Genomic DNA, 13,411 nt, shown 5'->3' with positions numbered 1-13,411 from the left:
ACTTGTTGAAATTCTGTGTGAATTTACAAGTTGAAGTTAAACCGATGTGATATTTAAACACTTGTTGAAATTCTGTGTGAATTTACAAGTTGAAGTTAAACCGGGGTCATGTTTAACACTTGTTGAAATTCTGTGTGAATTTACAAGTTGAAGTTAAACCGATGTGATATTTAACACTTGTTGAAATTCTGTGTGAATTCACAAGTTGAGGTTAAACCGAGATGATGTTTAACACTTGTTGAAATTCTGTGTGAATTTACAAGTTGAAGTTAAACCGATGTGATATTTAACACTTGTTGAAATTCTGTGTGAATTTACAAGTTGAAGTTAAACCGATGTGATATTTAACACTTGTTGAAATTCTGTGTGAATTTACAAGTTAAAGTTAAACCGAGGTCGTATCGGAAGAAGATTGGTTTAAACACTTGCTGAAATTCTGTGTGAATTTACAAGTTATAGTTAAACCGAGGTTATGATAAAGGAAGATGGTTTAACACTTGTTAAAATTTTGAGAAAAATTTACAAGCTGAAGTTAAGCCGAGGCTATGATAAAGGATGATGGTTAAACACTTGTTGAAATTTTTGAGAAAAATTTACAAGTTAAAGTCAAGTTCAAGCAATATCTGCGTACTTGCTGAGACTACCAGGTTGTCAAAACTTGAAATATGGAAAACTGAAGTCTTGATAGAAGACATTGAGAAAGTGACAAGTCCTAAGCAACACTTGTGAAAATATTTGTTACAATATTTTCAAGTGTTAGGACAAGGCTGAGATGAGCAAGATTAGAAGTTGTGACAGAGGTATTTTATCCGAAGGGATTGCACAGTCAAGGTGTACTTTGAAGACATGCAAATTATTCTAAGTATAGAATCATACAAGAGCAAAAAAAAGAAGACATACATTCAAAGAAGAAATTAGAGAAATGCATTTAAAGAAGAAAGAAGGCACTTCGACCTGAATATTGAAAAATAAATTATTCAGACTACAAAAATGGCACGTCGGCCAGATTAAAAGCATACAAAGACGGACAAAGTACAAGGTATAAGGTACAAGGAGTAAAAGAAGGAAACAAAATTACTCGGCATCAATGGCAGGATATAGAAGACAGTTGGGAAGACTTCTCAGCAGCCTTCTCAGCCTCGAGCTTAGCATCGATCTCCCGAAGAGTTTGATCAAGGCTCTTCTCGGCGATTAGCACCTCGGAGTTTGAAGGCAAGGATTGAAAGCAAGAATCTGGAAAAAGACACAGAAAACAGAAACAAGAATGTAATTCGTAATCAAGAATGGTGATGAAGCTATCAGGAAATCAAGACAAAAAGATTGCACATGTGTGTCAAGCCAAGAACAGTGGCAGAAATCAACAGATGTGTGAACAGTGTGTATTCAAGAAGATGATTTGGAAACAGCGGGTAAAACAACAATGGTGATTAACACTGAAGCAGAGCTTCTTGGAAAGCAACAAGAAATAAAACCAGGAGGAACAGTGGCTTACCAGAAAGAGGGAAGCCGGAATGAGAATTGCCGAAGTCTGACGACAATGACAGAATGACGTAAGCTTCACCGGAGGAGAGGAACGAAGACAGTTGCAGAAGCTTGAAAGCTTGGAACAATGACAGATTTAAGCAAAAGAGCTAGAAAGATAAAAAGCTAGAGGATTGAATGAAAAAAGAGAAAAATAGTCAAGAAGACGACAAAGTTTAAGAATAAAGCCAAGTGGACAGGCACTAAATAAGTATGTGAAGAACAAGAAAGTAATGACCCAGACACGATGCTAGCAACAGAAAGCGGATATGACAAGAACAGTGCCAGGCATTCAAACAATTCAAAACTTGAAGACAGACGAAAATAGAAGGCAACAGCTGGCAAGTAAACAGATTCAGAAGAGTTACGAAAGATTGAGCTTAATAGCAAGTAAAGAGTTTATGAACCTACAAAGTGAAATGAACACCGATATGAAAATCACCGGAGTCAAATAGATGACTGGAAATCGGGAACTCACCAGAGAGTGTGAGTGGAGCAGTTACAAAGCTCTTGGAGTTTACGAATTAATGGAACCAGAACCTCGGCTAGGAGGTGCAATTTCAAGCAGCTTGGAAAGCATGAAACTTGATTCTTGACACCAGTGGACAGTAAAGTCCAGGGAACTTTGAGGTCGGCGAGTTTGATCTCGGACAGAGGGGCACAGATGAACGAACAGTGTAGGTTCCATCACCTCAGAATGCCGAGGTAATAGAACCTAGGGGGTAGTTATGGGGATATATTTTCTGAGTACCAACACATGGCAAGGTGACGCCGACGTGTCAGCCGAGGTGCCACGTGTCCTGGTCGTGACGCCGAGGTGATCTCGGCAAGGCCGAGGTTATTTCCGAAGATATCAGAATCCGAGATAAGTGGATAAGGGGCAAGAGTCCTAGAATGAAAAGGGAACTCAACCTGGATGAGGGACAAGAGTCCTAGAATGAGAGAAGACTTCAGTTTGTATTAAGATAAGACTCTTAGAGAGTTTATCCTAATCTTACTGGGAGTCTAAGATTAGCAGCAATCCTGAGTCCATAGAAGTTAGGCTTCTATTGGGACTAGGTTTATGTTGGCTATAAAAGAAAGGCACCCCCATGGGTCTAAGGTATGCTTTTTAGGCTCAAGCTTGTGAGTTGAATAATTGATTATCTTTGAGAGATATACTGACTTGATCGTCGGAGTGCCCCCGGGTGGACGAATCACTGCGGGATTCTTATATTTCTGTTGCAGGTCAGTTAGGTGCCATCTATTCTGCCAGTGCTCTCCAGCTGAATTACTGAGTTGGTAGTGTAGTCGGAAAATTTCCCACACAACTGGAGTTCTCATTGTCCTTACGTGGTCGGCAACAATTTTAAGCACGGTGCCCTTGTATACCACAATTGTAGCATTTGCCTTTGAACCTCTTATTGTCATCACCACCATTAGGTCCATTTTCAGTAAAAATTCTTTTCTTGGTTCTCTGTGATTGTTCCACCACATTAGCCCTAGCCTCCATAGTATAATCGCCTACTTTTTTCTCAGAAGCTCGATTGTCTTCTTCTATCCTTAACCTTACAATCAAGTCTTTAAGCGACATTTCTTTGCGTTTATGCTTTAGATAATTTTTGAAATCCTTCCATGACGGTGGCAGCTTCTCAATGATAGCAACCACTTCATTTAGAATCATTCCTTCAGCATGAATGTCATGAAATATCACTTGAAGTTCTTGTACTTGACTGATGACGGTTTTAGAATCTACCATTACGTATTCAAGAAATTTATCGACAATAAATTTCTTTATGCTAGTATCTTCTGTCTTATACTTTTTGTCTAAAGGTTTCCATAATTCTTTTGTTGTCTTCAATAGACCGTACACATTATACAAAGTGTTGTCCAGCCTATTAAGGATATAGTTCCTACACAGGAAATCAATATGCTTCCATGCTTCCACTATAACAACCATTTGCTGATCAGCTTTATTTTCATTCAAATGAAAGCACCTTCACGGATGAACCTTGCCAGATTTAAAGTTGTGATATATAATAACATTTTATGTTGCCATCTTTTAAACTTTGCTCCATTAAACTTTTTCGGTTTCTCGCCATGGTTAACCAGAACTGTTGCATGAACAGGAGTCGGAGCATGGACAATAACAGTAGTACCAGAACTGGTATTTCTAGTTTCAGAAGCCATTATTTCTGACATATAACCAATAAAAATAAAAAATATTTAAAAGTTCACAACTTTTTAAACAAACTTTATTTAAAATCTAGACCCAACATTGGATTTAAACTAGTCAGAAAATAACACATATCACCCAAGATTTTATAAAAATCTATGACAACATGACGTCATAACAACTCATTCCAAATTAATTAAAAATACTAAAATTAATATGCTCATGTAAACCATATCAATAATATGATAAATAAATAGTAAAAGAGACAACATAATGTTTATCGTTTCTAACAACATGAATTATGTAAATTATCATGAAGTGACATCTATACATACATAGAGAGGATATCATTAAGTTTTAATACCTATAAATTGAAAGAGTTTATAAAAAGGAAAGGTAGTATCATAACTAGTCACAAAAATAAGAAACCAGTTCTGTCTGAATTGGAAAGGACATGAAATGGTGGAGACAAGTATAGAAAACGGTTCTGTTCGAACGATAATCAAAATACATGAATTTGAAAAATGGTTCCCATACAATCGCACTCTTTCAACAATGAAAGCCTTTGAACAATTGTTTGTTAAAACCAAACCCTTAATATCTAGAGAATATTCACAAAAAAATAATTTAATGCAATCTGAAACCGAGTCAACAACACACTATACATGAATAAACAAATTTGTATTTTATGGTAATGACAACATTGCATCAAATTATATCCTTCATGGTTGCTATAGATTCATAGTATGGACAATACAAATAAAAACGCATCAGACAGTATTCTAATCTGTTAACAAATATCAAACAAAGAAAGTACACAAATTGACATATACTTTGTAAACTAGAAAAATCAAAATCTATACTCCACATATTTGAATATATATGAAAATCATAGAGAACAAACTTTTATTCTATATAATAAATTTATACAGATGAGACTTGAAATAATTTATGTATTAACCAAATTAATTTTGTACTCGTGATAGTTGACCAGGGCAAAATTGTTTGTTTGGCCCAAGAAACAAATTGATGGCCAACACTAATTACTATAAACGGTTAGATATTTTCCGTAAGTTAAAAAGTTAATGAAGAGTTGCATCTATTCAACCAAAGTCAAGTTTCCATAAATGCCATAAAGAAATTGATATGAATATACTATATGCAAAAAAAAAAAAGGGTTTTTTTTTTTAGGGTCCCTGGTATTAAGACTTTATAGTATAAAGGACATCTAATATTTTCATAATGTCTAAGGTCCCTCAATTTGATCCAGAGAAATTATGATCCAGAGAAATTTCAGCACAGAAAAATTCCAACCCAAAGAAATTCCAGTCCAGAGAAATTTCAGCCCAGAGAAAATTCGGTCTAGCACTCTCCAAAGAAAATTTGATCCAGAGAAATTCTCTGGATTCCAGTCGAGATTTTCTCTAGATTTTCAGAGAATTTCTCTGGTTTTCGCAATTCGCAAGAATTTCTCTGGATTTAAAAAAGAAAAAAAGGTCTGAGATTGTGTGCTTGAGAGTCAAACAAAATGGGTTGTTGGTGGTGGAAGAGAGGTGGTGGTGGTTCTGGAGGAGGCGGTTGTGGGTGGTTAGAGATGGAGCCAAAACTGTGGTTCAAGAAAGAAAAGATTGACTCGGTCCGTGAATCATACTCTTCATCTCCACCACTTGAAGATTGCATATTATTCACACTGTTTTCAGAATCCATTTGCTACCAAAAAAGTGATATAAAAGATGATATATTAAATAAATAAATAAAGGGCCAAACCTGCTGAGAGATGGTTGTGGTTCCAAAAAAAAGAAAAGAATTTGAGAGAGAGCACAGAAAAAATTCACAGTGATCACAACCAAAGAAATTTCATACAACTAGAGAAATTTCATACAACCAGAGAAAATTCATACAACCAGAGAAATTTCATACAGCCAGAGAAATTTCAAGGATGGTAGGACACCTGAGCAGCATGCTTTGCTTGCCTTCATTCTTGGTGTCAAGCAAATTATGAGAATTTCTCTAGCCTTTTCCGAAAAAATTCTCTCCGAATTTCTCTGGCCTTTTCCAGAGAAATTCCCGAAAGGCTGCGGATATTCATGGATTCCAATGCAGAGTTCCAATCTTGAGAATTTAAAGATGTACGATGTGACAATGTAGCTGGTGAAAAACGATGGGAAACCACTTCTTCCTCAGGAACCACTTCCATAGATGCATCTTCTATATCCTTCTGAAGAGATAACAACTTCCAATACATGCTTAGAAGAAATAAAGCATTCAAACAAACTCCCACGAGCATTGCAGGGAAAATTCTGACTACGAAACTTCCAAAAGAAATCTTACTTTGAACAGCGATAACCAGGTTTTGAGGGTTGCCAATTGGAGTTGTTGAAGACCCAATGTTTGCACTTGAGGCAAGGGCCAATAGGAAAGGATGAGGTGGGAGATTCTGTTGCCTCACGATTTTCAAAACAAATTCAGTCAAAACAACACAAGAGGTATCATTAGTGAAAAGAGCACTGGAAATGGCAGAAATAAGGCAGATTCGACAAAGCAAGTCCTTGGCTCCCCAACTCTTCCAGGTGAGCAATTTACCCAAGTATTTAAACATGTTTGCCCTTTCAAGATACACACTAACAACCATTGTTCCAAAGAGAAGACCAAGGATTGGAAGATCAATGGCAGCATATGCTTGCTCTGGTGTTATAACTTGGAAAATTACCATCAACATGGCACCTAAGAGGGACCCTGCAGTCCTTCCAATGGGCAATAAAGGGACTGCTGGGAAAACTGCCAATACCTAGAAGATTGCAAAAGCAATTGACCCAAGTACCAATTTCACGGTTGAAGCCATGGCCATTTTTGCAAATTATTAGTAGTAAGCCCGAAATCCTTTTTTTCCCCAAAATTGAAACCCTCTTTTTCCGATCACCTCCGATGCTACATACGCCGGAGTTCTACACGCAGTGTGCAACAATTTGTCATGCTTCAAATTCTTCGAAAATGCCGATAATCTGAAGTCTGTGACCTTGAGATTGCCATTTTCGTCTAAGATCAAATCGCGGTGGTAAACACCACGACTGGACTTGGTAGCCATGACTTCGTGGAGCTTCATGACGTTGGTCGCCGACCGTCCTCCTCCCTCCTCCTCTATACCACCGCTCTGTCTATCTCAGGTCCCCGATCTGTCTCAAGAAGAATCACTGTGAAGACGAAAACGAGCCTTGAAGTGAAAAATCACAAAAAATGGAGCTCAATCGGCTGGAGAATTTGCTGCACGGGTCGGATCCGGTGAAGGTGAAGCTCAATTGGCTGGAGAATGAAGTCAGGGGTGAGGAACAAAAGTTGATCTGGATAGGTCTGAGAACGAGAATGGAGAAGTTGAGAGAGAGAGAGAGAGAAAGAGAGAGAGAGAGAGAGATGAGTTTTGATTTGGTAAGGTTAAATTTCTCTGTGATATGTTTAGGGACCTTAAATATCAAAAAATAATTTTGTGGATCTTTTCTACTACGAAAAGTGGGAGAGGGACCCTAGACTAATTTTTCCAAAAAAAAAAAAAAATACATCCAATTAAAATAGGGCAATGCTGGGGACCCCAGTGGGGGCGACCTCCAGCACCCCTAGTGACAGTTGGCGCACTGTCAATGGCTCAAAACCAAAAAAAAATAAAAAAAAAAATTTGGCCCAATCAGATATGACCCCCAGCACCCCCACCGGGCGTCTAACTCATTTTCCATTAAAATATAGGTACACAGTTTGATAAAATGCTCAAATCTGACTTAATAGATTGGAAAAAAAAATCTTTAATTTAATAAAAAGAAAACTGTATAATATAACAGAGTAAATATCTGAACAATTCCAACAATTATTGTAAAACAAGTGTAGTGCAAAAGATAAAAAAGTAACAGATTTCTACAGAAACCCTATTCTAGGTAAAAGCCACCAATAATATTTATGAATTCTATTACTGGTGGAAAAACAGTAAACAAAACTAGGAGCTTTACTAGGAATAGAGAACACATTATGGAGGAGAACCATATGCAAAAAAACAATTTTTAACCGAAAAATACTAAATATGTATCACAGAATCTATACACAGTAGATTAATCATATACACAGTAAAATAACAGTACACAAAAATAAATCAAAATACAGAATATAAAATCTGTATTTAACTAGAACAGGAAAAAAGATAGAAAAATAATTCTAGATAAATTAATACGGAATTTGTCTTAAGATTGTTAGAATAATCTCTTATATGTACAGTGTGAAACACGTAATCATTGCATCAAATATATTACCAAATTATAAAAAATATATATAAGTTGAATATAATGTAAATTATTTGGATAAAATCAAACCAAACTATATACAGAGAACCAGAAATACTTACAGATATAGAATACTTAAAAACAGATTGTAAAATCTGGAAACGAAACCAAATGTGATCGAGACTTGTGTTGGACACAATTTTCTTAAGACAAATTCGTCCTCTGCTATGGTACTCATGAGTTTTTATCGGACGTTCATTTCCCAGGATACAACGATTGAACCTTGCAGAAGCAGCACTAGCACGGCAAGTCTGGTGAACCTTACTGTGCATAATTTTCTTACAGAAAAGACAGAGTGCAGAAGGAAAGAAATACAAGATGAATTTTATGTTTAATGAATGCAATGGGGGTCTATTTATATAGGTGAATTAGTGGATCTTCAAAAGGTCACTTTTCAATGAAAAGACACATCTGTTTTCTATAAAGAGGTATAAAGAACATATATGACTGTTCTTTCAAACAGATTTAAATTTTAAATCGAATTTGGTTCAATTTTGACCAAAAAATATAACTAATAAATTGAATTTTAAATTAAATAAAATTTTATTTTAAAATCATACTCAAATGGTGCACTTTGGAGTCAATTTATCACCTATTAATGGTTTCCAAATCATTTTTCCAACTCAAAGGAACTCATCAATAAGTTTATATTTTTAAAATATCACTGCAACATTATTTTTATCATGAAATTTTGTACCAAATGAAATCCAAATGGAATTCAAATATATTAGTTTTCAATTTCAACGATAACTTGAGAAGTGACGATTCAAATCCCATTACTTATCCAAAAATGCAATATATATAATGCTTGTACCAGGCATTTAAAAATGGCTAAGCACACAAAGGAGGTGCAAGATAATGATGTGACATGCACACACCACCTACAAGTCCTAGGGTTTGCTGGAGCCATCCAACATTTTCCATGAATGCCGGGATGCGTAAATTTAAGTGTACATAAGATTTTTATAGATTGAGACAATTCTGTAAGATAAAGATAGTAAATTTAAATCTTCCCTATTCCAAATGTGGCTGACAAAGCTGGGCACATAATTGACATGAAAATGAAAAAAAAAATAAAAACCTTATAGAGTGTAGCATAACCTAGGAAAATATTTGCGAGTCGTCACTGTGTCACCCTCTCTTTTACCTCTTGGACCATATCTGAGCATACTCGCCCTTTTGCATAACCATACCTGAGCACGGTCATGGGTGTTTATCGGTCTTGGTAGACATGGCCAGCGGAGAGGTAGGAGTGGGAGTCTCTGATCAGTGGGTGAATAAAGAGTGCTTTTACTTGTTTTAAATTTATGAAAATAATAGTGATTGTTTTTATTGAAAATGAAGTGACTACAACAAATTACATTTTTATGTATGGAAATTTTGTGACAAAATCTCAATATAAATGTAATATCTATCATTATTGATATGTAAATATAATTAATCTCATTATATATATGTAAAAATTACTAGAGTGTTAGTTATATTTGCATGTGGAGTTCACCTTTCATATGTTGCTTTACTATTGGTTGGTGATATCATATGTCAATAATGACGTGATATCACTATTATATGAAATTTTTACTCAAATTTTGTAAAAATTTGATTTATCTTATCATTATATAATTTATTTTACAACTTAAATATATAACATTTTTACATTGTCCATGATACACTAGTTACACGTAATACTTTATTTTCGATTTTACTCGAAGTTAATTGTAAAATCTTATGTAAAATACTTTTGTAACAATTTATTTAATTTTTTGTACTTAATATTAATTCAAAAATTATTATTATCCTCTTATTGTTGGTTTTGAAAAAAAATAAAATAAAACTGTAATTAATAAGTGCCCCTCCTGATTTAATTTCTAGGCTCCGCCACTGAGTAGTAGGGTAATTTGTATAGGGGTGAGCAGCGGATATACTGATCCGCCAAAACCGACTGAACCAAACCGATCCAATCCGCCGTATTTTGGAATGCTGCGTGATGACGAGCGGACGGTTGCGGATTGATTTTCTCTAATCCGCCAATCTGGCAGACGGATGGCGGATTTGAGATTCTTTTGGCAGCAACCGAACCGCCAAACTGCGAGCACCCCTAGTAATTTATAAGACTTTGTGTTTTCAGTTTATTTAAATATTCTGTTTGTGTTTTCAATTAAAAAAGAGTTTAAATATTCCGTTGAAAAAAAGTTTTCAACTTGAATATCTTTTTTGAGTTGAAAAAAATAAACGTATTATTTATCTATATTTTTTGATTTTTAAATCTATCTCTAAAAATAATAAATAGAAAATATGATATTTGCTGGTTGGTTTTTGTTTTCAAAAACAGATATAGATGTAACAATACAGAGACATACAATCTCTACTACTGTTCTGTTCATGGTTTTGATGGTTTGAATTGTTTTTATATTTTAAGAACCACAGATTGTAGTACTTTATGTGGATGAGGCATGCTGTGATTGTAGTATATGGATGAGGCGTGCAGTGATTGTAATATTCTAAAGTTTCAAACTTTCTTGTTTTGGATGAGGCATAGAGTGATTGTAATATTTTTTTAAGTCATTGATTGTAATTAATACTTTCTTCTTCTTTGTTTGAGGAAGTGCACAAGTTGAATTATGTTAAAAATTTATAAAATTTTAAACCGCCAAACTAATTCGCATCTATCCGCCAAACCGCCAAACCGCTCAATCCACATCCGCCGGATTGGCGGACGGATGCGGATTGATTTTCTCCAATTCGCCAATCTGGCAGACGGATGGCGGATTGGAGGTTCTGTGGCCACAACCGACCTGCACCCACCCCTAAATTTGTACTTCCCAAATTTCTCTCGATACATGTTATCTTTCTATATCTTTAATTTTACACTGTTAATGAAATTTTTCTTTGCCAATTAAAAAAAAAAAAAAAAACCCTAACCACGGGTGTCAAACACCTTCTTGGGTTAGTTGAGCCATTCTCCAGTAAGAATTTGTCATGTCAGTGAGGTGGTTGGCACTACCTTGACTCTTGTTTCGATTATGAGCTTAATTTCACCTCCCACAAAGTGGCTATGAGTTAAAATGACTGAAAATTCACATGTTAAGTTAATCATGTTGAAAATATGTATCATTAAAGAAATATGTATATTTTTTTCAACTAAAATGTATTACACGTGGCCACTTGATATACTGCACCTATATGAAGCAGCAAGAACTCAAATAAGTATTTCTGCAATCCAAAATCCTATTTCTATTAGAAGTTAAAATAACTAGATAAAACCACCTTTCTCAACTTATTTTGATGCAAATAGAATAATGTGGTGGCACGTTGTATCTTCATTAAAACTTATTAACATCTTGCTAAAAAAATTAGGACTAATCTACATATATACAATTAAATCATACAAATGTATTAAAAATGTACATGTCTATATTGAATTAAATCATACAAACCTCGTTGAGATATTATTCTTAAGCAATCTTACTTTTGTCATGAGTCATTCTTATTGATATAATTTCGTTGTACTGTTCATATTTCTTTATTCATCAATAAATTTTTGGACAAATTACATATACCTCTCTCGAGGTTTAGCTAAATTACAGATACCCTTGAGGTTTCAGAAATTACAAATACCCCGCTGAGGTTTATATTTTCATAACAATTTACTCTCTAATTTGTTATGCAAATATAACCTTCAGGGGGTATCTGTAATTTCTCAAATCTCAGGGAGGTATTTGTAATTTTGCTAAACCTCAAGGGAGTATATGTAATTTGCCCTAAATTTTTTTATTTTGTCAATAAAAAAAAATTGCATATCAATATAGTACCTCATGGCAATTTCATATGTGATATTCTCCATCAATTACAAACGATTATATCTCTTTATTATTTCCCAAATACCAATATAAGGGGTTGTTTGAGAAGTGATTTTTTGCCTTAAAAAAGAAAAATAGTAATAAAAAAAAAGAAGAAGCCAAAAAGTCAAAAATTCAACCCCAATAACAAAGGCTTACCTTATATACATCAATCAATAATTTTTTTGCCTCATAAAAAATAAAAAAACTAAAAAAGTGAGTTCCCAAATTACTAATTATGATAAATCTTATTATTCAAACCAATTAAAGAAGAGGAAGGTACCCCCCATTTCCATACCCTCCATCAACATGCAAAAAATTGCTCCCGTCTTAACCCCATCACATGCATTAGTGGAGGAAACAATCATAAGGACGTGTTTGGAACTTTCAATGAAAAGGACCACTCAACTTTTATCAGTCCTTTAGCCAACCAAAAATAATAAAAAAATAAAAAAATTGGGCAATGTATGGGATGCATTCTTTTGTATTGTCTAGTTTTTTTGACACTCATTTTGAATGTATACACAATGTACCAAAACACAATTTGATTACGAAATGCAATATTTTCTATGGTCAAGTATGCTTAAAAAATGCTTATTCTTTCAACCAACTTGGTTAACTTAATTGCTCATATATATTTTTATTTGAAAGATTAGGGGTTAATTCTTACTAAGGTCTCATTTGGTATTTGATTTTTTAAGTGACTTTGTTTTTGATTTTTTTATGAGGTGAAAAAAGTTAATGGCTCTGTTTGATTTAATTTTTAGAATTTGTTTTTTATTTTTATTTTTTTAAAAATTTAAAACTAATTTTGTGAAAAGATAGTAATAAATACCAAAAACTTATCATTTTTATATGATTTTACATTTTGTGGGCAAAAATAATTTTTAAAAATTAAAAAATATTTTTTAGCGCTTATTTTTGGAAAAATAATTTTAAAAATTTCAAAAAACTGATACTAAAATCGAAACCAAACAGAACCATGGGCTTGGAAATGAATTTTTTAGTTTTACGGAAAAATGTGAATGACTAGCATGAATGATTATTTTTTTGGTGAGTTTTAGTTTTTTGACTCTCCTATATACTTTTTAGGCTCCATCGAGGTTTAGCTAAATTACAGATACTCCTTTGAGGTTTTAAAAATTACAGATACCCCCTTGAGGTTTATATTTTCATAACAAATTGTCCCTTGAGGTTTATATTTTCATAACAATTTATCCCTAATTTGTTATGCAAATAGTAGCTTCAGAGGGGTATCTGTAATTTCTCAAACCTCATGAGGTATTTGTAATTTTACTAAACCTCGAGAGGGCATATGTAATTTGCCCTATTTTTTAAATACTTTTATATTGTTTTAGCCTAAAACCCAAATTTTGAAACGAAGCTTAAAGATAAATATCAATGATTTTTCTTTCTCTCATTATGGAGCGATTCTTAAGCTGGTGAGAACTATTTGTTCAGTTAATTGTTGAACTATATACTAGACTAAGATTATTCGGTTTTGATTTTCTATATTTGTAATTACATAGAAAAAAATTACTTATTCTTTTTAAGCTTACAAAAATGCTTTTATCACC

General features: G+C 34.0%; 1 pseudogene; it reads right to left on the bottom strand.

The window, feature by feature from the left end:
• Positions 1-5,672: 5,672 nt before the first annotated feature.
• On the bottom strand, positions 5,673-6,524 carry LOC114259548 (silicon efflux transporter LSI2 pseudogene; annotated as a pseudogene).
• Positions 6,525-13,411: the final 6,887 nt, after the last annotated feature.

The sequence above is a fragment of the Camellia sinensis genome, chromosome 9 (genome assembly GCF_055761805.1).
Source record: "Camellia sinensis isolate YWXY chromosome 9, ASM5576180v1, whole genome shotgun sequence".
NCBI classification, from domain to species: Eukaryota; Viridiplantae; Streptophyta; class Magnoliopsida; order Ericales; family Theaceae; genus Camellia; species Camellia sinensis.
Note: the sequence above shows the minus strand (reverse complement) of the source record. Positions and strands in the feature narration are given on the sequence as shown.